We start from the raw sequence: 21,053 nt of genomic DNA, 5'->3' as shown, positions 1-21,053 counted from the left end.
CCTGTCGCCTGCCTGGGCGGGCGGCAGGGCCCTGCCGGAGAGGGCTGGCCGCCGGCATGGCGGTAAGGCGCAGGCGCCAGCGAAGCTGGGCCTCAAGAGGCACCGCGCGGGCCCCTCCTGCGTCTACGGCCATACCACCCTGAACGCGCCCGATCTCGTCTGATCTCGGAAGCTAAGCAGGGTCGGGCCTGGTTAGTACTTGGATGGGAGACCGCCTGGGAATACCGGGTGCTGTAGGCTTTTTGCCTCCCGCTCCGCCTTCTCCTTTAGTCGCCCGCCGCCTCCGCCCCCGCCCCCGCCCCCGCCGGGCAGCGCTGCAGGCCCCACCTCCTCCGGCCCCTCCCACCACAGCGCGCCAGAGGGGGCGCTCCGCGCCGGCCTGGCCGGCCAGGCGGCCAGAAGGCGGCCCTGGAAGGCAGCCGCCACCCCAGCCGCTCCCGTGGTGGCTGGCCCGGACCCAGACTCCGCCGCAGGCCGGGGTGCCGTCCGTGCGGCCCACGAAGCCCTCGACCTGCACTTGGCCGCCCCCACCGGAGCCCAGCCGCGCCGCAGCCCCCTGTCTGCCCGTGTGTCTCTCCACAGCTCCCTCCGGAAAAAGCCCACCCTTTGCCACTTCGCCACGGCCGAGAGTGGGAGCGGGGTCGTGGGCTGGGACCGGTTCGCTGGGCTGGCTAGACACCAGGCGCCGGGAACTTTGCTCGGCAGTTGGCGTGGGGGCAAGGGTGGCGTTGCTGTGTCTAAGGGGCCGTGCCGGCTCAATGGTGGCTCCCAGTGGCTTCGGGCCAACTGCCGTTGGGCAGGCGGGCCGGCCAGGCCGTGGCTGGGCTGCGCCTAGCACTGTGTGGATTGACAGGGTGGGGAATGCACAAGGGACCGAGGGCCACAGGCCCTTAAGCCTCCGGGGCCAAGTCCTGTGAGCGTTGAGCGGCTCTGGGGCGGAGGGCCAAGCGCCTACAGGCCTGGAGGGTCCCGCCTGACCTGAGCTGCGAAGTCGCCCACAACTCCACCACCCCCGGGCCCTCGAGGCCTCCTGTCGCTTGCCTGGGCGGACGGCAGGGCCGCGCCGGAGAGGGTTGGCTGCCGGGCTGGCGGTAAGTCGCCAGCACCAGCGAAGCTAAGCCTCAAGAGGCACACCGTGGCCCCCGCTGCATTCTACGGCCACACCTCCCTGAACGCACCACACCTCGTCTGATCTCGGAAGCTAATCAGGGTCTGGCCTGTTTCGTACCTGGATGGGAGACCACATGGGAATACCGAGTGCTGTAGGCTTTTTTGCCTCCCGCTCCGCCTTGACATTTAGTGGCCCGCGGCCGAGGCCGCCTCCGCCCCCGCTGAGCACCGCTGCAGGCCTCACCTCCTCACGTCCCTCCCAACACAGCGCGCCGGAGGGATCGCTCCCCGCCGAGCTGGCTGGACATGCGGCCAGAATGCGGCCCTGGAAGGCAGCCGCCACCCCAGCCGCTCCCGTGGTGGCTGGCCCGGACCCAGACTCCGCCGCAGGCCGGGGTGCCGTCCGTGCGGCCCGCGAGGCCCTCGACCTGCACTTGGCCGCCCCCACCGGAGCCCAGCCGCGCCGCAGCCCCCTGTCTGCCCGTGTGTCTCTCCACAGCTCCCTCCGGAAAAAGCCCCCCCTCCGCCGTTTCGCCACGGCCGGGGGCGGGAGCGGGGGCGGGGGCCGGGGCCGCTTCTCCGGGCCTGCCGGCCACCAGGGCCGGGGTCCTGTGCTCGGCGGGCGGCGTGGGGGCAAGGGGGGGCCTTGCTGGGGCTAAGGGGCCGTGCCCACTCCATGGTGGCTCCCAGTGGCTTCGGGCCAGCTGCTGCCCGGCCGGAGGGCCGGCCCGGCCGTGGCCGGGCTGCGCCTAACTCCGCGTGGGCGGGCAGGGGGGGATGCCCAAGGGACCGCGGCCGCCGGGCCCTGAAGCCTCCGGGGCCGCGTCCCTGTGAGCGTCGAGCGGGATCTGCGGCGGGGCGCCAAGCGCCGACGGGCCTGGAGCGTCCCGCCCGCCCTGGGCTGCGAGGTGGCCCACCACTCCGCCACCCCCGGGTCCCCGAGGCCTCCTGTCGCCTGCCTGGGCGGGCGGCAGGGCCCTGCCGGAGAGGGCTGGCCGCCGGCATGGCGGTAAGGCGCAGGCGCCAGCGAAGCTGGGCCTCAAGAGGCACCGCGCGGGCCCCTCCTGCGTCTACGGCCATACCACCCTGAACGCGCCCGATCTCGTCTGATCTCGGAAGCTAAGCAGGGTCGGGCCTGGTTAGTACTTGGATGGGAGACCGCCTGGGAATACCGGGTGCTGTAGGCTTTTTGCCTCCCGCTCCGCCTTCTCCTTTAGTCGCCCGCCGCCTCCGCCCCCGCCCCCGCCCCCGCCCCCGCCGGGCACCGCTGCAGGCCCCACCTCCTCCGGCCCCTCCCACCACAGCGCGCCAGAGGGGGCGCTCTCCGCCTGCCTGGCCGGCCAGGCGGCCAGAAGGCGGCCCTGGAAGGCAGCCGCATCCCAGCCGCTCCCGGGGTGGCTGGCCTGAACCCAGACTCCGCCTCAGGCCCGGGTGCCGGCCGTGCGGCCCGCGAGCCCCTTGACCTGCACCTGGCCGCCCCCACCAGCGCCCAGCCCCGGCGCAGCCACCTATCTGCCGGTGTGTCTCTCCACAGCTCCCTCCGGAAAAAGCCCCCCCTCCGCCGTTTCGCCACGGCCGGGGGCGGGAGCGGGGGCGGGGGCCGGGGCCGGTGCTCCGGGCCGGCCGGCCACAAGGCGCCGGGTCCTGTGCTCGGCGGGTGGCGTGGGGGCAAGGGTGGCCTTGCTGGGGCTAAGGGGCCGTGCCGACTCAATGGTGGCTCCCAGTGGGTTAAGGGCCGACTGCCGTCGGGCAGGAGGGCCGGCCCGGGCTGCGGCTGGGCTGCGCCTAGCGCCGCGTGGGCGGGCAGAGGGGAGGCCCAAGGGACCGCGGGCCCCGGGCCCTGAAGCCTCCGGGGCCACGTCCCTGTGAGCGACGTGCGGGATCTGGGGCGGGGCGCCAAGCGCCGAACGGTTTGGTGGGTCCCGCCCGCCCTGGGCTGGGAGGTCGCCGAACCCTCCGCCACCCCCCTGGTACCCGAGGCCGCCGTTGCCCTGCCTGGGCGGGCGGCGGGGCCCTGCCGGGGCGGGCTGGCCGCCGGGCTGGCGGGGAGGCGCAAGCGCCAGCGAAGCTGGGCCTCAAGAGGCACTCCGCGGGCCCCTCTTAACGTCTACGGCCATACCACCCTGAACGCGCCCGATCTCGTCTGATCTCGGAAGCTAAGCAGGGTCGGGCCTGGTTAGTACTTGGATGGGAGACCGCCTGGGAATACCGGGTGCTGTAGGCTTTTTGCCTCCCGCTCCGCCTTCTCCTTTAGTCGCCCGCGGCCTAGGCCGAGGCCGAGGCCGAGGCCGAGGCCGCTGCCTCCGCCCCCGCCCCCGCCCCCGCCGGGCAGCGCTGCAGGCCCCACCTCCTCCGGCCCCTCCCACCACAGCGCGCCAGAGGGGGCGCTCCGCGCCGGCCTGGCCGGCCAGGCGGCCAGAAGGCGGCCCTGGAAGGCAGCCGCCACCCCAGCCGCTCCCGTGGTGGCTGGCCCGGACCCAGACTCCGCCGCAGGCCGGGGTGCCGTCCGTGCGGCCCACGAAGCCCTCGACCTGCACTTGGCCGCCCCCACCGGAGCCCAGCCGCGCCGCAGCCCCCTGTCTGCCCGTGTGTCTCTCCACAGCTCCCTCCGGAAAAAGCCCACCCTTTGCCACTTCGCCACGGCCGAGAGTGGGAGCGGGGTCGTGGGCTGGGACCGGTTCGCTGGGCTGGCTAGACACCAGGCGCCGGGAACTTTGCTCGGCAGTTGGCGTGGGGGCAAGGGTGGCGTTGCTGTGTCTAAGGGGCCGTGCCGGCTCAATGGTGGCTCCCAGTGGCTTCGGGCCAACTGCCGTTGGGCAGGCGGGCCGGCCAGGCCGTGGCTGGGCTGCGCCTAGCACTGTGTGGATTGACAGGGTGGGGAATGCACAAGGGACCGAGGGCCACAGGCCCTTAAGCCTCCGGGGCCAAGTCCTGTGAGCGTTGAGCGGCTCTGGGGCGGAGGGCCAAGCGCCTACAGGCCTGGAGGGTCCCGCCTGACCTGAGCTGCGAAGTCGCCCACAACTCCACCACCCCCGGGCCCTCGAGGCCTCCTGTCGCTTGCCTGGGCGGACGGCAGGGCCGCGCCGGAGAGGGTTGGCTGCCGGGCTGGCGGTAAGTCGCCAGCACCAGCGAAGCTAAGCCTCAAGAGGCACACCGTGGCCCCCGCTGCATTCTACGGCCACACCTCCCTGAACGCACCACACCTCGTCTGATCTCGGAAGCTAATCAGGGTCTGGCCTGTTTCGTACCTGGATGGGAGACCACATGGGAATACCGAGTGCTGTAGGCTTTTTTGCCTCCCGCTCCGCCTTGACATTTAGTGGCCCGCGGCCGAGGCCGCCTCCGCCCCCGCTGAGCACCGCTGCAGGCCTCACCTCCTCACGTCCCTCCCAACACAGCGCGCCGGAGGGATCGCTCCCCGCCGAGCTGGCTGGACATGCGGCCAGAATGCGGCCCTGGAAGGCAGCCGCCACCCCAGCCGCTCCCGTGGTGGCTGGCCCGGACCCAGACTCCGCCGCAGGCCGGGGTGCCGTCCGTGCGGCCCGCGAGGCCCTCGACCTGCACTTGGCCGCCCCCACCGGAGCCCAGCCGCGCCGCAGCCCCCTGTCTGCCCGTGTGTCTCTCCACAGCTCCCTCCGGAAAAAGCCCCCCCCTCCGCCGTTTCGCCACGGCCGGGGGCGGGAGCGGGGGCGGGGGCCGGGGCCGGTGCTCCGGGCCGGCCGGCCACAAGGCGCCGGGTCCTGTGCTCGGCGGGTGGCGTGGGGGCAAGGGTGGCCTTGCTGGGGCTAAGGGGCCGTGCCGACTCAATGGTGGCTCCCAGTGGGTTAAGGGCCGACTGCCGTCGGGCAGGAGGGCCGGCCCGGGCTGCGGCTGGGCTGCGCCTAGCGCCGCGTGGGCGGGCAGAGGGGAGGCCCAAGGGACCGCGGGCCCCGGGCCCTGAAGCCTCCGGGGCCACGTCCCTGTGAGCGACGTGCGGGATCTGGGGCGGGGCGCCAAGCGCCGAACGGTTTGGTGGGTCCCGCCCGCCCTGGGCTGGGAGGTCGCCGAACCCTCCGCCACCCCCCTGGTACCCGAGGCCGCCGTTGCCCTGCCTGGGCGGGCGGCGGGGCCCTGCCGGGGCGGGCTGGCCGCCGGGCTGGCGGGGAGGCGCAAGCGCCAGCGAAGCTGGGCCTCAAGAGGCACTCCGCGGGCCCCTCTTAACGTCTACGGCCATACCACCCTGAACGCGCCCGATCTCGTCTGATCTCGGAAGCTAAGCAGGGTCGGGCCTGGTTAGTACTTGGATGGGAGACCGCCTGGGAATACCGGGTGCTGTAGGCTTTTTGCCTCCCGCTCCGCCTTCTCCTTTAGTTGCCCGCGGCCTAGGCCGAGGCCGAGGCCGAGGCCGAGGCCGCTGCCTCCGCCCCCGCCCCCGCCCCCGCCGGGCAGCGCTGCAGGCCCCACCTCCTCCGGCCCCTCCCACCACAGCGCGCCAGAGGGGGCGCTCCGCGCCGGCCTGGCCGGCCAGGCGGCCAGAAGGCGGCCCTGGAAGGCAGCCGCCACCCCAGCCGCTCCCGTGGTGGCTGGCCCGGACCCAGACTCCGCCGCAGGCCGGGGTGCCGTCCGTGCGGCCCACGAAGCCCTCGACCTGCACTTGGCCGCCCCCACCGGAGCCCAGCCGCGCCGCAGCCCCCTGTCTGCCCGTGTGTCTCTCCACAGCTCCCTCCGGAAAAAGCCCACCCTTTGCCACTTCGCCACGGCCGAGAGTGGGAGCGGGGTCGTGGGCTGGGACCGGTTCGCTGGGCTGGCTAGACACCAGGCGCCGGGAACTTTGCTCGGCAGTTGGCGTGGGGGCAAGGGTGGCGTTGCTGTGTCTAAGGGGCCGTGCCGGCTCAATGGTGGCTCCCAGTGGCTTCGGGCCAACTGCCGTTGGGCAGGCGGGCCGGCCAGGCCGTGGCTGGGCTGCGCCTAGCACTGTGTGGATTGACAGGGTGGGGAATGCACAAGGGACCGAGGGCCACAGGCCCTTAAGCCTCCGGGGCCAAGTCCTGTGAGCGTTGAGGGGCTCTGGGGCGGAGGGCCAAGCGCCTACAGGCCTGGAGGGTCCCGCCTGACCTGAGCTGCGAAGTCGCCCACAACTCCACCACCCCCGGGCCCTCGAGGCCTCCTGTCGCTTGCCTGGGCGGACGGCAGGGCCGCGCCGGAGAGGGTTGGCTGCCGGGCTGGCGGTAAGTCGCCAGCACCAGCGAAGCTAAGCCTCAAGAGGCACACCGTGGCCCCCGCTGCATTCTACGGCCACACCTCCCTGAACGCACCACACCTCGTCTGATCTCGGAAGCTAATCAGGGTCTGGCCTGTTTCCTACCTGGATGGGAGACCACATGGGAATACCGAGTGCTGTAGGCTTTTTTGCCTCCCGCTCCGCCTTGACATTTAGTGGCCCGCGGCCGAGGCCGCCTCCGCCCCCGCTGAGCACCGCTGCAGGCCTCACCTCCTCACGTCCCTCCCAACACAGCGCGCCGGAGGGATCGCTCCCTGCCGAGCTGGCTGGACATGTGGCCAGAATGCGGCCCTGGAAGGCAGCCGCCACCCCAGCCGCTCCCGTGGTGGCTGGCCCGGACCCAGACTCCGCCGCAGGCCGGGGTGCCGTCCGTGCGGCCCACGAAGCCCTCGACCTGCACTTGGCCGCCCCCACCGGAGCCCAGCCGCGCCGCAGCCCCCTGTCTGCCCGTGTGTCTCTCCACAGCTCCCTCCGGAAAAAGCCCACCCTTTGCCACTTCGCCACGGCCGAGAGTGGGAGCGGGGTCGTGGGCTGGGACCGGTTCGCTGGGCTGGCTAGACACCAGGCGCCGGGAACTTTGCTCGGCAGTTGGCGTGGGGGCAAGGGTGGCGTTGCTGTGTCTAAGGGGCCGTGCCGGCTCAATGGTGGCTCCCAGTGGCTTCGGGCCAACTGCCGTTGGGCAGGCGGGCCGGCCAGGCCGTGGCTGGGCTGCGCCTAGCACTGTGTGGATTGACAGGGTGGGGAATGCACAAGGGACCGAGGGCCACAGGCCCTTAAGCCTCCGGGGCCAAGTCCTGTGAGCGTTGAGCGGCTCTGGGGCGGAGGGCCAAGCGCCTACAGGCCTGGAGGGTCCCGCCTGACCTGAGCTGCGAAGTCGCCCACAACTCCACCACCCCCGGGCCCTCGAGGCCTCCTGTCGCTTGCCTGGGCGGACGGCAGGGCCGCGCCGGAGAGGGTTGGCTGCCGGGCTGGCGGTAAGTCGCCAGCACCAGCGAAGCTAAGCCTCAAGAGGCACACCGTGGCCCCCGCTGCATTCTACGGCCACACCTCCCTGAACGCACCACACCTCGTCTGATCTCGGAAGCTAATCAGGGTCTGGCCTGTTTCGTACCTGGATGGGAGACCACATGGGAATACCGAGTGCTGTAGGCTTTTTTGCCTCCCGCTCCGCCTTGACATTTAGTGGCCTGCGGCCGAGGCCGCCTCCGCCCCCGCTGAGCACCGCTGCAGGCCTCACCTCCTCACGTCCCTCCCAACACAGCGCGCCGGAGGGATCGCTCCCCGCCGAGCTGGCTGGACATGCGGCCAGAATGCGGCCCTGGAAGGCAGCCGCCACCCCAGCCGCTCCCGTGGTGGCTGGCCCGGACCCAGACTCCGCCGCAGGCCGGGGTGCCGTCCGTGCGGCCCGCGAGGCCCTCGACCTGCACTTGGCCGCCCCCACCGGAGCCCAGCCGCGCCGCAGCCCCCTGTCTGCCCGTGTGTCTCTCCACAGCTCCCTCCGGAAAAAGCCCCCCCCTCCGCCGTTTCGCCACGACCGGGGACGGGAGCGGGGGCGGGGGCCGGGGCCGCTTCTCCGGGCCTGCCGGCCACCAGGGCCGGGGTCCTGTGCTCGGCGGGCGGCGTGGGGGCAAGGGGGGGCCTTGCTGGGGCTAAGGGGCCGTGCCCACTCCATGGTGGCTCCCAGTGGCTTCGGGCCAGCTGCTGCCCGGCCGGAGGGCCGGCCCGGCCGTGGCCGGGCTGCGCCTAACTCCGCGTGGGCGGGCAGGGGGGGATGCCCAAGGGACCGCGGCCGCCGGGCCCTGAAGCCTCCGGGGCCGCGTCCCTGTGAGCGTCGAGCGGGATCTGCGGCGGGGCGCCAAGCGCCGACGGGCCTGGAGCGTCCCGCCCGCCCTGGGCTGCGAGGTGGCCCACCACTCCGCCACCCCCGGGTCCCCGAGGCCTCCTGTCGCCTGCCTGGGCGGGCGGCAGGGCCCTGCGGGAGAGGGCTGGCCACCGGCATGGCGGTAAGGCGCAGGCGCCAGCGAAGCTGGGGCCTCAAGAGGCACCGCGCGGGCCCCTCCTGCGTCTACGGCCATACCACCCTGAACGCGCCCGATCTCGTCTGATCTCGGAAGCTAAGCAGGGTCGGGCCTGGTTAGTACTTGGATGGGAGACCGCCTGGGAATACCGGGTGCTGTAGGCTTTTTGCCTCCCGCTCCGCCTTCTCCTTTAGTCGCCCGCCGCCTCCGCCCCCGCCCCCGCCCCCGCCCCCGCCGGGCACCGCTGCAGGCCCCACCTCCTCCGGCCCCTCCCACCACAGCGCGCCAGAGGGGGCGCTCTCCGCCTGCCTGGCCGGCCAGGCGGCCAGAAGGCGGCCCTGGAAGGCAGCCGCATCCCAGCCGCTCCCGGGGTGGCTGGCCTGAACCCAGACTCCGCCTCAGGCCCGGGTGCCGGCCGTGCGGCCCGCGAGCCCCTTGACCTGCACCTGGCCGCCCCCACCAGCGCCCAGCCCCGGCGCAGCCACCTATCTGCCGGTGTGTCTCTCCACAGCTCCCTCCGGAAAAAGCCCCCCCTCCGCCGTTTCGCCACGGCCGGGGGCGGGAGCGGGGGCGGGGGCCGGGGCCGGTGCTCCGGGCCGGCCGGCCACAAGGCGCCGGGTCCTGTGCTCGGCGGGTGGCGTGGGGGCAAGGGTGGCCTTGCTGGGGCTAAGGGGCCGTGCCGACTCAATGGTGGCTCCCAGTGGGTTAAGGGCCGACTGCCGTCGGGCAGGAGGGCCGGCCCGGGCTGCGGCTGGGCTGCGCCTAGCGCCGCGTGGGCGGGCAGAGGGGAGGCCCAAGGGACCGCGGGCCCCGGGCCCTGAAGCCTCCGGGGCCACGTCCCTGTGAGCGACGTGCGGGATCTGGGGCGGGGCGCCAAGCGCCGAACGGTTTGGTGGGTCCCGCCCGCCCTGGGCTGGGAGGTCGCCGAACCCTCCGCCACCCCCCTGGTACCCGAGGCCGCCGTTGCCCTGCCTGGGCGGGCGGCGGGGCCCTGCCGGGGCGGGCTGGCCGCCGGGCTGGCGGGGAGGCGCAAGCGCCAGCGAAGCTGGGCCTCAAGAGGCACTCCGCGGGCCCCTTTTAACGTCTACGGCCATACCACCCTGAACGCGCCCGATCTCGTCTGATCTCGGAAGCTAAGCAGGGTCGGGCCTGGTTAGTACTTGGATGGGAGACCGCCTGGGAATACCGGGTGCTGTAGGCTTTTTGCCTCCCGCTCCGCCTTCTCCTTTAGTCGCCCGCGGCCTAGGCCGAGGCCGAGGCCGAGGCCGAGGCCGCTGCCTCCGCCCCCGCCCCCGCCCCCGCCGGGCAGCGCTGCAGGCCCCACCTCCTCCGGCCCCTCCCACCACAGCGCGCCAGAGGGGGCGCTCCGCGCCGGCCTGGCCGGCCAGGCGGCCAGAAGGCGGCCCTGGAAGGCAGCCGCCACCCCAGCCGCTCCCGTGGTGGCTGGCCCGGACCCAGACTCCGCCGCAGGCCGGGGTGCCGTCCGTGCGGCCCACGAAGCCCTCGACCTGCACTTGGCCGCCCCCACCGGAGCCCAGCCGCGCCGCAGCCCCCTGTCTGCCCGTGTGTCTCTCCACAGCTCCCTCCAGAAAAAGCCCACCCTTTGCCACTTCGCCACGGCCGAGAGTGGGAGCGGGGTCGTGGGCTGGGACCGGTTCGCTGGGCTGGCTAGACACCAGGCGCCGGGAACTTTGCTCGGCAGTTGGCGTGGGGGCAAGGGTGGCGTTGCTGTGTCTAAGGGGCCGTGCCGGCTCAATGGTGGCTCCCAGTGGCTTCGGGCCAACTGCCGTTGGGCAGGCGGGCCGGCCAGGCCGTGGCTGGGCTGCGCCTAGCACTGTGTGGATTGACAGGGTGGGGAATGCACAAGGGACCGAGGGCCACAGGCCCTTAAGCCTCCGGGGCCAAGTCCTGTGAGCGTTGAGCGGCTCTGGGGCGGAGGGCCAAGCGCCTACAGGCCTGGAGGGTCCCGCCTGACCTGAGCTGCGAAGTCGCCCACAACTCCACCACCCCCGGGCCCTCGAGGCCTCCTGTCGCTTGCCTGGGCGGACGGCAGGGCCGCGCCGGAGAGGGTTGGCTGCCGGGCTGGCGGTAAGTCGCCAGCACCAGCGAAGCTAAGCCTCAAGAGGCACACCGTGGCCCCCGCTGCATTCTACGGCCACACCTCCCTGAACGCACCACACCTCGTCTGATCTCGGAAGCTAATCAGGGTCTGGCCTGTTTCGTACCTGGATGGGAGACCACATGGGAATACCGAGTGCTGTAGGCTTTTTTGCCTCCCGCTCCACCTTGACATTTAGTGGCCCGCGGCTGAGGCCGCCTCCGCCCCCGCTGAGCACCGCTGCAGGCCTCACCTCCTCACGTCCCTCCCAACACAGCGCGCCGGAGGGATCGCTCCCCGCCGAGCTGGCTGGACATGCGGCCAGAATGCGGCCCTGGAAGGCAGCCGCCACCCCAGCCGCTCCCGTGGTGGCTGGCCCGGACCCAGACTCCGCCGCAGGCCGGGGTGCCGTCCGTGCGGCCCGCGAGGCCCTCGACCTGCACTTGGCCGCCCCCACCGGAGCCCAGCCGCGCCGCAGCCCCCTGTCTGCCCGTGTGTCTCTCCACAGCTCCCTCCGGAAAAAGCCCCCCCTCCGCCGTTTCGCCACGGCCGGGGGCGGGAGCGGGGGCGGGGGCCGGGGCCGCTTCTCCGGGCCTGCCGGCCACCAGGGCCGGGGTCCTGTGCTCGGCGGGCGGCGTGGGGGCAAGGGGGGGCCTTGCTGGGGCTAAGGGGCCGTGCCCACTCCATGGTGGCTCCCAGTGGCTTCGGGCCAGCTGCTGCCCGGCCGGAGGGCCGGCCCGGCCGTGGCCGGGCTGCGCCTAACTCCGCGTGGGCGGGCAAGGGGGGATGCCCAAGGGACCGCGGCCGCCGGGCCCTGAAGCCTCCGGGGCCGCGTCCCTGTGAGCGTCGAGCGGGATCTGCGGCGGGGCGCCAAGTGCCGACGGGCCTGGAGCGTCCCGCCCTCCCTGGGCTGCGAGGTGGCCCACCACTCCGCCACCCCCGGGTCCCCGAGGCCTCCTGTCGCCTGCCTGGGCGGGCGGCAAGGCCCTGCCGGAGAGGGCTGGCCGCCGGCATGGCGGTAAGGCGCAGGCGCCAGCGAAGCTGGGCCTCAAGAGGTACCGCGCGGGCCCCTCCTGCGTCTACGGCCATACCACCCTGAACGCGCCCGATCTGGTCTGATCTCGGAAGCTAAGCAGGGTCGGGCCTGGTTAGTACTTGGATGGGAGCCCGCCTGGGAATACCGGGTGCTGTAGGCTTTTTGCCTCCCGCTCCGCCTTCTCCTTTAGTCGCCCGCCGCCTCCGCCCCCGCCCCCGCCCCCGCCGGGCAGCGCTGCAGGCCCCACCTCCTCCGGCCCCTCCCACCACAGCGCGCCAGAGGGGGCGCTCCGCGCCGGCCTGGCCGGCCAGGCGGCCAGAAGGCGGCCCTGGAAGGCAGCCGCCACCCCAGCCGCTCCCGTGGTGGCTGGCCCGGACCCAGACTCCGCCGCAGGCCGGGGTGCCGTCCGTGCGGCCCACGAAGCCCTCGACCTGCACTTGGCCGCCCCCACCGGAGCCCAGCCGCGCCGCAGCCCCCTGTCTGCCCGTGTGTCTCTCCACAGCTCCCTCCGGAAAAAGCCCACCCTTTGCCACTTCGCCACGGCCGAGAGTGGGAGCGGGGTCGTGGGCTGGGACCGGTTCGCTGGGCTGGCTAGACACCAGGCGCCGGGAACTTTGCTCGGCAGTTGGCGTGGGGGCAAGGGTGGCGTTGCTGTGTCTAAGGGGCCGTGCCGGCTCAATGGTGGCTCCCAGTGGCTTCGGGCCAACTGCCGTTGGGCAGGCGGGCCGGCCAGGCCGTGGCTGGGCTGCGCCTAGCACTGTGTGGATTGACAGGGTGGGGAATGCACAAGGGACCGAGGGCCACAGGCCCTTAAGCCTCCGGGGCCAAGTCCTGTGAGCGTTGAGCGGCTCTGGGGCGGAGGGCCAAGCGCCTACAGGCCTGGAGGGTCCCGCCTGACCTGAGCTGCGAAGTCGCCCACAACTCCACCACCCCCGGGCCCTCGAGGCCTCCTGTCGCTTGCCTGGGCGGACGGCAGGGCCGCGCCGGAGAGGGTTGGCTGCCGGGCTGGCGGTAAGTCGCCAGCACCAGCGAAGCTAAGCCTCAAGAGGCACACCGTGGCCCCCGCTGCATTCTACGGCCACACCTCCCTGAACGCACCACACCTCGTCTGATCTCGGAAGCTAATCAGGGTCTGGCCTGTTTCGTACCTGGATGGGAGACCACATGGGAATACCGAGTGCTGTAGGCTTTTTTGCCTCCCGCTCCGCCTTGACATTTAGTGGCCCGCGGCCGAGGCCGCCTCCGCCCCCGCTGAGCACCGCTGCAGGCCTCACCTCCTCACGTCCCTCCCAACACAGCGCGCCGGAGGGATCGCTCCCCGCCGAGCTGGCTGGACATGCGGCCAGAATGCGGCCCTGGAAGGCAGCCGCCACCCCAGCCGCTCCCGTGGTGGCTGGCCCGGACCCAGACTCCGCCGCAGGCCGGGGTGCCGTCCGTGCGGCCCGCGAGGCCCTCGACCTGCACTTGGCCGCCCCCACCGGAGCCCAGCCGCGCCGCAGCCCCCTGTCTGCCCGTGTGTCTCTCCACAGCTCCCTCCGGAAAAAGCCCCCCCCTCCGCCGTTTCGCCACGGCCGGGGGCGGGAGCGGGGGCGGGGGCCGGGGCCGCTTCTCCGGGCCTGCCGGCCACCAGGGCCGGGGTCCTGTGCTCGGCGGGCGGCGTGGGGGCAAGGGGGGGCCTTGCTGGGGCTAAGGGGCCGTGCCCACTCCATGGTGGCTCCCAGTGGCTTCGGGCCAGCTGCTGCCCGGCCGGAGGGCCGGCCCGGCCGTGGCCGGGCTGCGCCTAACTCCGCGTGGGCGGGCAGGGGGGGATGCCCAAGGGACCGCGGCCGCCGGGCCCTGAAGCCTCCGGGGCCGCGTCCCTGTGAGCGTCGAGCGGGATCTGCGGCGGGGCGCCAAGCGCCGACGGGCCTGGAGCGTCCCGCCCGCCCTGGGCTGCGAGGTGGCCCACCACTCCGCCACCCCCGGGTCCCCGAGGCCTCCTGTCGCCTGCCTGGGCGGGCGGCAGGGCCCTGCGGGAGAGGGCTGGCCGCCGGCATGGCGGTAAGGCGCAGGCGCCAGCGAAGCTGGGCCTCAAGAGGCACCGCGCGGGCCCCTCCTGCGTCTACGGCCATACCACCCTGAACGCGCCCGATCTCGTCTGATCTCGGAAGCTAAGCAGGGTCGGGCCTGGTTAGTACTTGGATGGGAGACCGCCTGGGAATACCGGGTGCTGTAGGCTTTTTGCCTCCCGCTCCGCCTTCTCCTTTAGTCGCCCGCCGCCTCCGCCCCCGCCCCCGCCCCCGCCCCCGCCGGGCACCGCTGCAGGCCCCACCTCCTCCGGCCCCTCCCACCACAGCGCGCCAGAGGGGGCGCTCTCCGCCTGCCTGGCCGGCCAGGCGGCCAGAAGGCGGCCCTGGAAGGCAGCCGCATCCCAGCCGCTCCCGGGGTGGCTGGCCTGAACCCAGACTCCGCCTCAGGCCCGGGTGCCGGCCGTGCGGCCCGCGAGCCCCTTGACCTGCACCTGGCCGCCCCCACCAGCGCCCAGCCCCGGCGCAGCCACCTATCTGCCGGTGTGTCTCTCCACAGCTCCCTCCGGAAAAAGCCCCCCCTCCGCCGTTTCGCCACGGCCGGGGGCGGGAGCGGGGGCGGGGGCCGGGGCCGGTGCTCCGGGCCGGCCGGCCACAAGGCGCCGGGTCCTGTGCTCGGCGGGTGGCGTGGGGGCAAGGGTGGCCTTGCTGGGGCTAAGGGGCCGTGCCGACTCAATGGTGGCTCCCAGTGGGTTAAGGGCCGACTGCCGTCGGGCAGGAGGGCCGGCCCGGGCTGCGGCTGGGCTGCGCCTAGCGCCGCGTGGGCGGGCAGAGGGGAGGCCCAAGGGACCGCGGGCCCCGGGCCCTGAAGCCTCCGGGGCCACGTCCCTGTGAGCGACGTGCGGGATCTGGGGCGGGGCGCCAAGCGCCGAACGGTTTGGTGGGTCCCGCCCGCCCTGGGCTGGGAGGTCGCCGAACCCTCCGCCACCCCCCTGGTACCCGAGGCCGCCGTTGCCCTGCCTGGGCGGGCGGCAGGGCCCTGCCGGGGCGGGCTGGCCGCCGGGCTGGCGGGGAGGCGCAAGCGCCAGCGAAGCTGGGCCTCAAGAGGCACTCCGCGGGCCCCTCTTAACGTCTACGGCCATACCACCCTGAACGCGCCCGATCTCGTCTGATCTCGGAAGCTAAGCAGGGTCGGGCCTGGTTAGTACTTGGATGGGAGACCGCCTGGGAATACCGGGTGCTGTAGGCTTTTTGCCTCCCGCTCCGCCTTCTCCTTTAGTCGCCCGCGGCCTAGGCCGAGGCCGAGGCCGAGGCCGAGGCCGCTGCCTCCGCCCCCGCCCCCGCCCCGGCCGGGCAGCGCTGCAGGCCCCACCTCCTCCGGCCCCTCCCACCACAGCGCGCCAGAGGGGGCGCTCCGCGCCGGCCTGGCCGGCCAGGCGGCCAGAAGGCGGCCCTGGAAGGCAGCCGCCACCCCAGCCGCTCCCGTGGTGGCTGGCCCGGACCCAGACTCCGCCGCAGGCCGGGGTGCCGTCCGTGCGGCCCACGAAGCCCTCGACCTGCACTTGGCCGCCCCCACCGGAGCCCAGCCGCGCCGCAGCCCCCTGTCTGCCCGTGTGTCTCTCCACAGCTCCCTCCGGAAAAAGCCCACCCTTTGCCACTTCGCCACGGCCGAGAGTGGGAGCGGGGTCGTGGGCTGGGACCGGTTCGCTGGGCTGGCTAGACACCAGGCGCCGGGAACTTTGCTCGGCAGTTGGCGTGGGGGCAAGGGTGGCGTTGCTGTGTCTAAGGGGCCGTGCCGGCTCAATGGTGGCTCCCAGTGGCTTCGGGCCAACTGCCGTTGGGCAGGCGGGCCGGCCAGGCCGTGGCTGGGCTGCGCCTAGCACTGTGTGGATTGACAGGGTGGGGAATGCACAAGGGACCGAGGGCCACAGGCCCTTAAGCCTCCGGGGCCAAGTCCTGTGAGCGTTGAGCGGCTCTGGGGCGGAGGGCCAAGCGCCTACAGGCCTGGAGGGTCCCGCCTGACCTGAGCTGCGAAGTCGCCCACAACTCCACCACCCCCGGGCCCTCGAGGCCTCCTGTCGCTTGCCTGGGCGGACGGCAGGGCCGCGCCGGAGAGGGTTGGCTGCCGGGCTGGCGGTAAGTCGCCAGCACCAGCGAAGCTAAGCCTCAAGAGGCACACCGTGGCCCCCGCTGCATTCTACGGCCACACCTCCCTGAACGCACCACACCTCGTCTGATCTCGGAAGCTAATCAGGGTCTGGCCTGTTTCGTACCTGGATGGGAGACCACATGGGAATACCGAGTGCTGTAGGCTTTTTTGCCTCCCGCTCCGCCTTGACATTTAGTGGCCCGCGGCCGAGGCCGCCTCCGCCCCCGCTGTGCACCGCTGCAGGCCTCACCTCCTCACGTCCCTCCCAACACAGCGCGCCGGAGGGATCGCTCCCCGACGAGCTGGCTGGACATGCGGCCAGAATGCGGCCCTGGAAGGCAGCCGCCACCCCAGCCGCTCCCGTGGTGGCTGGCCCGGACCCAGACTCCGCCGCAGGCCGGGGTGCCGTCCGTGCGGCCCGCGAGGCCCTCGACCTGCACTTGGCCGCCCCCACCGGAGCCCAGCCGCGCCGCAGCCCCCTGTCTGCCCGTGTGTCTCTCCACAGCTCCCTCCGGAAAAAGCCCCCCCCTCCGCCGTTTCGCCACGGCCGGGGGCGGGAGCGGGGGCGGGGGCCGGGGCCGCTTCTCCGGGCCTGCCGGCCACCAGGGCCGGGGTCCTGTGCTCGGCGGGCGGCGTGGGGGCAAGGGGGGGCCTTGCTGGGGCTAAGGGGCCGTGCCCACTCCATGGTGGCTCCCAGTGGCTTCGGGCCAGCTGCTGCCCGGCCGGAGGGCCGGCCCGGCCGTGGCCGGGCTGCGCCTAACTCCGCGTGGGCGGGCAGGGGGGGATGCCCAAGGGACCGCGGCCGCCGGGCCCTGAAGCCTCCGGGGCCGCGTCCCTGTGAGCGTCGAGCGGGATCTGCGGCGGGGCGCCAAGCGCCGACGGGCCTGGAGCGTCCCGCCCGCCCTGGGCTGCGAGGTGGCCCACCACTCCGCCACCCCCGGGTCCCCGAGGCCTCCTGTCGCCTGCCTGGGCGGGCGGCAGGGCCCTGCGGGAGAGGGCTGGCCGCCGGCATGGCGGTAAGGCGCAGGCGCCAGCGAAGCTGGGCCTCAAGAGGCACCGCGCGGGCCCCTCCTGCGTCTACGGCCATACCACCCTGAACGCGCCCGATCTCGTCTGATCTCGGAAGCTAAGCAGGGTCGGGCCTGGTTAGTACTTGGATGGGAGACCGCCTGGGAATACCGGGTGCTGTAGGCTTTTTGCCTCCCGCTCCGCCTTCTCCTTTAGTCGCCCGCCGCCTCCGCCCCCGCCCCCGCCCCCGCCCCCGCCGGGCACCGCTGCAGGCCCCACCTCCTCCGGCCCCTCCCACCACAGCGCGCCAGAGGGGGCGCTCTCCGCCTGCCTGGCCGGCCAGGCGGCCAGAAGGCGGCCCTGGAAGGCAGCCGCATCCCAGCCGCTCCCGGGGTGGCTGGCCTGAACCCAGACTCCGCCTCAGGCCCGGGTGCCGGCCGTGCGGCCCGCGAGCCCCTTGACCTGCACCTGGCCGCCCCCACCAGCGCCCAGCCCCGGCGCAGCCACCTATCTGCCGGTGTGTCTCTCCACAGCTCCCTCCGGAAAAAGCCCCCCCTCCGCCGTTTCGCCACGGCCGGGGGCGGGAGCGGGGGCGGGGGCCGGGGCCGGTGCTCCGGGCCGGCCGGCCACAAGGCGCCGGGTCCTGTGCTCGGCGGGTGGCGTGGGGGCAAGGGTGGCCTTGCTGGGGCTAAGGGGCCGTGCCGACTCAATGGTGGCTCCCAGTGGGTTAAGGGCCGACTGCCGTCGGGCAGGAGGGCCGGCCCGGGCTGCGGCTGGGCTGCGCCTAGCGCCGCGTGGGCGGGCAGAGGGGAGGCCCAAGGGACCGCGGGCCCCGGGCCCTGAAGCCTCCGGGGCCACGTCCCTGTGAGCGACGTGCGGGATCTGGGGCGGGGCGCCAAGCGCCGAACGGTTTGGTGGGTCCCGCCCGCCCTGGGCTGGGAGGTCGCCGAACCCTCCGCCACCCCCCTGGTACCCGAGGCCGCCGTTGCCCTGCCTGGGCGGGCGGCGGGGCCCTGCCGGGGCGGGCTGGCCGCCGGGCTGGCGGGGAGGCGCAAGCGCGAGCGAAGCTGGGCCTCAAGAGGCACTCCGCGGGCCCCTTTTAACGTCTACGGCCATACCACCCTGAACGCGCCCGATCTCGTCTGATCTCGGAAGCTAAGCAGGGTCGGGCCTGGTTAGTACTTGGATGGGAGACCGCCTGGGAATACCGGGTGCTGTAGGCTTTTTGCCTCCCGCTCCGCCTTCTCCTTTAGTCGCCCGCGGCCTAGGCCGAGGCCGAGGCCGAGGCCGAGGCCGCTGCCTCCGCCCCCGCCCCCGCCCCCGCCGGGCAGCGCTGCAGGCCCCACCTCCTCCGGCCCCTCCCACCACAGCGCGCCAGAGGGGGCGCTCCGCGCCGGCCTGGCCGGCCAGGCGGCCAGAAGGCGGCCCTGGAAGGCAGCCGCCACCCCAGCCGCTCCCGTGGTGGCTGGCCCGGACCCAGACTCCGCCGCAGGCCGGGGTGCCGTCCGTGCGGCCCACGAAGCCCTCGACCTGCACTTGGCCGCCCCCACCGGAGCCCAGCCGCGCCGCAGCCCCCTGTCTGCCCGTGTGTCTCTCCACAGCTCCCTCCGGAAAAAGCCCACCCTTTGCCACTTCGCCACGGCCGAGAGTGGGAGCGGGGTCGTGGGCTGGGACCGGTTCGCTGGGCTGGCTAGACACCAGGCGCCGGGAACTTTGCTCGGCAGTTGGCGTGGGGGCAAGGGTGGCGTTGCTGTGTCTAAGGGGCCGTGCCGGCTCAATGGTGGCTCCCAGTGGCTTCGGGCCAACTGCCGTTGGGCAGGCGGGCCGGCCAGGCCGTGGCTGGGCTGCGCCTAGCACTGTGTGGATTGACAGGGTGGGGAATGCACAAGGGACCGAGGGCCACAGGCCCTTAAGCCTCCGGGGCCAAGTCCTGTGAGCGTTGAGCGGCTCTGGGGCGGAGGGCCAAGCGCCTACAGGCCTGGAGGGTCCCGCCTGACCTGAGCTGCGAAGTCGCCCACAACTCCACCACCCCTGGGCCCTCGAGGCCTCCTGTCGCTTGCCTGGGCGGATGGCAGGGCCGCGCCGGAGAGGGTTGGCTGCCGGGCTGGCGGTAAGTCGCCAGCACCAGCGAAGCTAAGCCTCAAGAGGCACACCGTGGCCCCCGCTGCATTCTACGGCCACACCTCCCTGAACGCACCACACCTCGTCTGATCTCGGAAGCTAATCAGGGTCTGGCCTGTTTCGTACCTGGATGGGAGACCACATGGGAATACCGAGTGCTGTAGGCTTTTTTGCCTCCCGCTCCGCCTTGACATTTAGTGGCCCGCGGCCGAGGCCGCCTCCGCCCCCGCTGAGCACCGCTGCAGGCCTCACCTCCTCACGTCCCTCCCAACACAGCGCGCCGGAGGGATCGCTCCCCGCCGAGCTGGCTGGACATGCGGCCAGAATGCGGCCCTGGAAGGCAGCCGCCACCCCAGCCGCTCCCGTGGTGGCTGGCCCGGACCCAGACTCCGCCGCAGGCCGGGGTGCCGTCCGTGCGGCCCGCGAGGCCCTCGACCTGCACTTGGCCGCCCCCACCGGAGCCCAGCCGCGCCGCAGCCCCCTGTCTGCCCGTGTGTCTCTCCACAGCTCCCTCCGGAAAAAGCCCCCCCTCCGCCGTTTCGCCACGGTCGGGGGCGGGAGCGGGGGCGGGGGCCGGGGCCGCTTCTCCGGGCCTGCCGGCCACCAGGGCCGGGGTCCTGTGCTCGGCGGGCGGCGTGGGGGCAAGGGGGGGCCTTGCTGGGGCTAAGGGGCCGTGCCCACTCCATGGTGGCTCCCAGTGGCTTCGGGCCAGCTGCTGCCCGGCCGGAGGGCCGGCCCGGCCGTGGCCGGGCTGCGCCTAACTCCGCGTGGGCGGGCAGGGGGGGATGCCCAAGGGACCGCGGCCGCCGGGCCCTGAAGCCTCCGGGGCCGCGTCCCTGTGAGCGTCGAGCGGGATCTGCGGCGGGGCGCCAAGCGCCGACGGGCCTGGAGCGTCCCGCCCGCCCTGGGCTGCGAGGTGGCCCACCACTCCGCCACCCCCGGGTCCCCGAGGCCTCCTGTCGCCTGCCTGGGCGGGCGGCAGGGCCCTGCCGGAGAGGGCTGGCCGCCGGCATGGCGGTAAGGCGCAGGCGCCAGCGAAGCTGGGCCTCAAGAGGCACCGCGCGGGCCCCTCCTGCGTCTACGGCCATACCACCCTGAACGCGCCCGATCTCGTCTGATCTCGGAAGCTAAGCAGGGTCGGGCCTGGTTAGTACTTGGATGGGAGACCGCCTGGGAATACCGGGTGCTGTAGGCTTTTTGCCTCCCGCTCCGCCTTCTCCTTTAGTCGCCCGCCGCCTCCGCCCCCGCCCCCGCCCCCGCCCCCGCCGGGCACCGCTGCAGGCCCCACCTCCTCCGGCCCCTCCCACCACAGCGCGCCAGAGGGGGCGCTCTCCGCCTGCCTGGCCGGCCAGGCGGCCAGAAGGCGGCCCTGGAAGGCAGCCGCATCCCAGCCGCTCCCGGGGTGGCTGGCCTGAACCCAGACTCCGCCTCAGGCCCGGGTGCCGGCCGTGCGGCCCGCGAGCCCCTTGACCTGCACCTGGCCGCCCCCACCAGCGCCCAGCCCCGGCGCAGCCACCTATCTGCCGGTGTGTCTCTCCACAGCTCCCTCCGGAAAAAGCCCCCCCTCCGCCGTTTCGCCACGGCCGGGGGCGGGAGCGGGGGCGGGGGCCGGGGCCGGTGCTCCGGGCCGGCCGGCCACAAGGCGCCGGGTCCTGTGCTCGGCGGGTGGCGTGGGGGCAAGGGTGGCCTTGCTGGGGCTAAGGGGCCGTGCCGACTCAATGGTGGCTCCCAGTGGGTTAAGGGCCGACTGCCGTCGGGCAGGAGGGCCGGCCCGGGCTGCGGCTGGGCTGCGCCTAGCGCCGCGTGGGCGGGCAGAGGGGAGGCCCAAGGGACCGCGGGCCCCGGGCCCTGAAGCCTCCGGGGCCACGTTCCTGTGAGCGACGTGCGGGATCTGGGGCGGGGCGCCAAGCGCCGAACGGTTTGGTGGGTCCCGCCCGCCCTGGGCTGGGAGGTCGCCGAACCCTCCGCCACCCCCCTGGTACCCGAGGCCGCCGTTGCCCTGCCTGGGCGGGCGGCGGGGCCCTGCCGGGGCGGGCTGGCCGCCGGGCTGGCGGGGAGGCGCAAGCGCCAGCGAAGCTGGGCCTCAAGAGGCACTCCGCGGGCCCCTTTTAACGTCTACGGCCATACCACCCTGAACGCGCCCGATCTCGTCTGATCTCGGAAGCTAAGCAGGGTCGGGCCTGGTTAGTACTTGGATGGGAGACCGCCTGGGAATACCGGGTGCTGTAGGCTTTTTGCCTCCCGCTC

General features: G+C 73.7%; 13 non-coding genes and 7 pseudogenes across 13 annotated transcripts; all 20 read left to right on the top strand.

Moving 5' to 3' along the window:
• Positions 1 to 121: 121 nt before the first annotated feature.
• Positions 122 to 240, top strand: LOC133103662 (5S ribosomal RNA). The gene has a single exon (XR_009703347.1). It is a non-coding gene; the product is annotated as a 5S ribosomal RNA (ribosomal RNA).
• A 910-nt stretch (positions 241 to 1,150) lies between these two features.
• On the top strand, positions 1,151 to 1,269 carry LOC133078272 (5S ribosomal RNA; annotated as a pseudogene).
• Positions 1,270 to 2,178: 909 nt separating this feature from the next.
• On the top strand, positions 2,179 to 2,297 carry LOC133103659 (5S ribosomal RNA). Its single transcript, XR_009703346.1, has one exon. It is a non-coding gene; the product is annotated as a 5S ribosomal RNA (ribosomal RNA).
• A 918-nt stretch (positions 2,298 to 3,215) lies between these two features.
• LOC133103653 (5S ribosomal RNA) lies at positions 3,216 to 3,334 on the top strand. The gene has a single exon (XR_009703345.1). It is a non-coding gene; the product is annotated as a 5S ribosomal RNA (ribosomal RNA).
• A 946-nt stretch (positions 3,335 to 4,280) lies between these two features.
• LOC133078264 (5S ribosomal RNA) lies at positions 4,281 to 4,399 on the top strand (annotated as a pseudogene).
• Positions 4,400 to 5,311: 912 nt separating this feature from the next.
• On the top strand, positions 5,312 to 5,430 carry LOC133103647 (5S ribosomal RNA). Its single transcript, XR_009703344.1, has one exon. It is a non-coding gene; the product is annotated as a 5S ribosomal RNA (ribosomal RNA).
• A 1,973-nt stretch (positions 5,431 to 7,403) lies between these two features.
• LOC133078258 (5S ribosomal RNA) lies at positions 7,404 to 7,522 on the top strand (annotated as a pseudogene).
• A 911-nt stretch (positions 7,523 to 8,433) lies between these two features.
• Positions 8,434 to 8,552, top strand: LOC133103641 (5S ribosomal RNA). The gene has a single exon (XR_009703342.1). It is a non-coding gene; the product is annotated as a 5S ribosomal RNA (ribosomal RNA).
• Positions 8,553 to 9,470: 918 nt separating this feature from the next.
• On the top strand, positions 9,471 to 9,589 carry LOC133103636 (5S ribosomal RNA). Its single transcript, XR_009703341.1, has one exon. It is a non-coding gene; the product is annotated as a 5S ribosomal RNA (ribosomal RNA).
• A 946-nt stretch (positions 9,590 to 10,535) lies between these two features.
• On the top strand, positions 10,536 to 10,654 carry LOC133078253 (5S ribosomal RNA; annotated as a pseudogene).
• Positions 10,655 to 11,563: 909 nt separating this feature from the next.
• On the top strand, positions 11,564 to 11,682 carry LOC133104827 (5S ribosomal RNA). The gene has a single exon (XR_009703743.1). It is a non-coding gene; the product is annotated as a 5S ribosomal RNA (ribosomal RNA).
• Positions 11,683 to 12,592: 910 nt separating this feature from the next.
• LOC133078247 (5S ribosomal RNA) lies at positions 12,593 to 12,711 on the top strand (annotated as a pseudogene).
• Positions 12,712 to 13,621: 910 nt separating this feature from the next.
• On the top strand, positions 13,622 to 13,740 carry LOC133103631 (5S ribosomal RNA). The gene has a single exon (XR_009703340.1). It is a non-coding gene; the product is annotated as a 5S ribosomal RNA (ribosomal RNA).
• Positions 13,741 to 14,658: 918 nt separating this feature from the next.
• LOC133103627 (5S ribosomal RNA) lies at positions 14,659 to 14,777 on the top strand. Its single transcript, XR_009703338.1, has one exon. It is a non-coding gene; the product is annotated as a 5S ribosomal RNA (ribosomal RNA).
• A 946-nt stretch (positions 14,778 to 15,723) lies between these two features.
• Positions 15,724 to 15,842, top strand: LOC133078239 (5S ribosomal RNA; annotated as a pseudogene).
• A 910-nt stretch (positions 15,843 to 16,752) lies between these two features.
• LOC133103622 (5S ribosomal RNA) lies at positions 16,753 to 16,871 on the top strand. The gene has a single exon (XR_009703337.1). It is a non-coding gene; the product is annotated as a 5S ribosomal RNA (ribosomal RNA).
• Positions 16,872 to 17,789: 918 nt separating this feature from the next.
• LOC133103618 (5S ribosomal RNA) lies at positions 17,790 to 17,908 on the top strand. The gene has a single exon (XR_009703336.1). It is a non-coding gene; the product is annotated as a 5S ribosomal RNA (ribosomal RNA).
• Positions 17,909 to 18,854: 946 nt separating this feature from the next.
• On the top strand, positions 18,855 to 18,973 carry LOC133078237 (5S ribosomal RNA; annotated as a pseudogene).
• A 909-nt stretch (positions 18,974 to 19,882) lies between these two features.
• On the top strand, positions 19,883 to 20,001 carry LOC133103615 (5S ribosomal RNA). The gene has a single exon (XR_009703335.1). It is a non-coding gene; the product is annotated as a 5S ribosomal RNA (ribosomal RNA).
• A 918-nt stretch (positions 20,002 to 20,919) lies between these two features.
• Positions 20,920 to 21,038, top strand: LOC133103611 (5S ribosomal RNA). The gene has a single exon (XR_009703333.1). It is a non-coding gene; the product is annotated as a 5S ribosomal RNA (ribosomal RNA).
• Positions 21,039 to 21,053: the final 15 nt, after the last annotated feature.

The sequence above is a fragment of the Eubalaena glacialis genome, chromosome 1 (genome assembly GCF_028564815.1).
Source record: "Eubalaena glacialis isolate mEubGla1 chromosome 1, mEubGla1.1.hap2.+ XY, whole genome shotgun sequence".
NCBI classification, from domain to species: domain Eukaryota; kingdom Metazoa; phylum Chordata; class Mammalia; order Artiodactyla; family Balaenidae; genus Eubalaena; species Eubalaena glacialis.
Note: the sequence above shows the minus strand (reverse complement) of the source record. Positions and strands in the feature narration are given on the sequence as shown.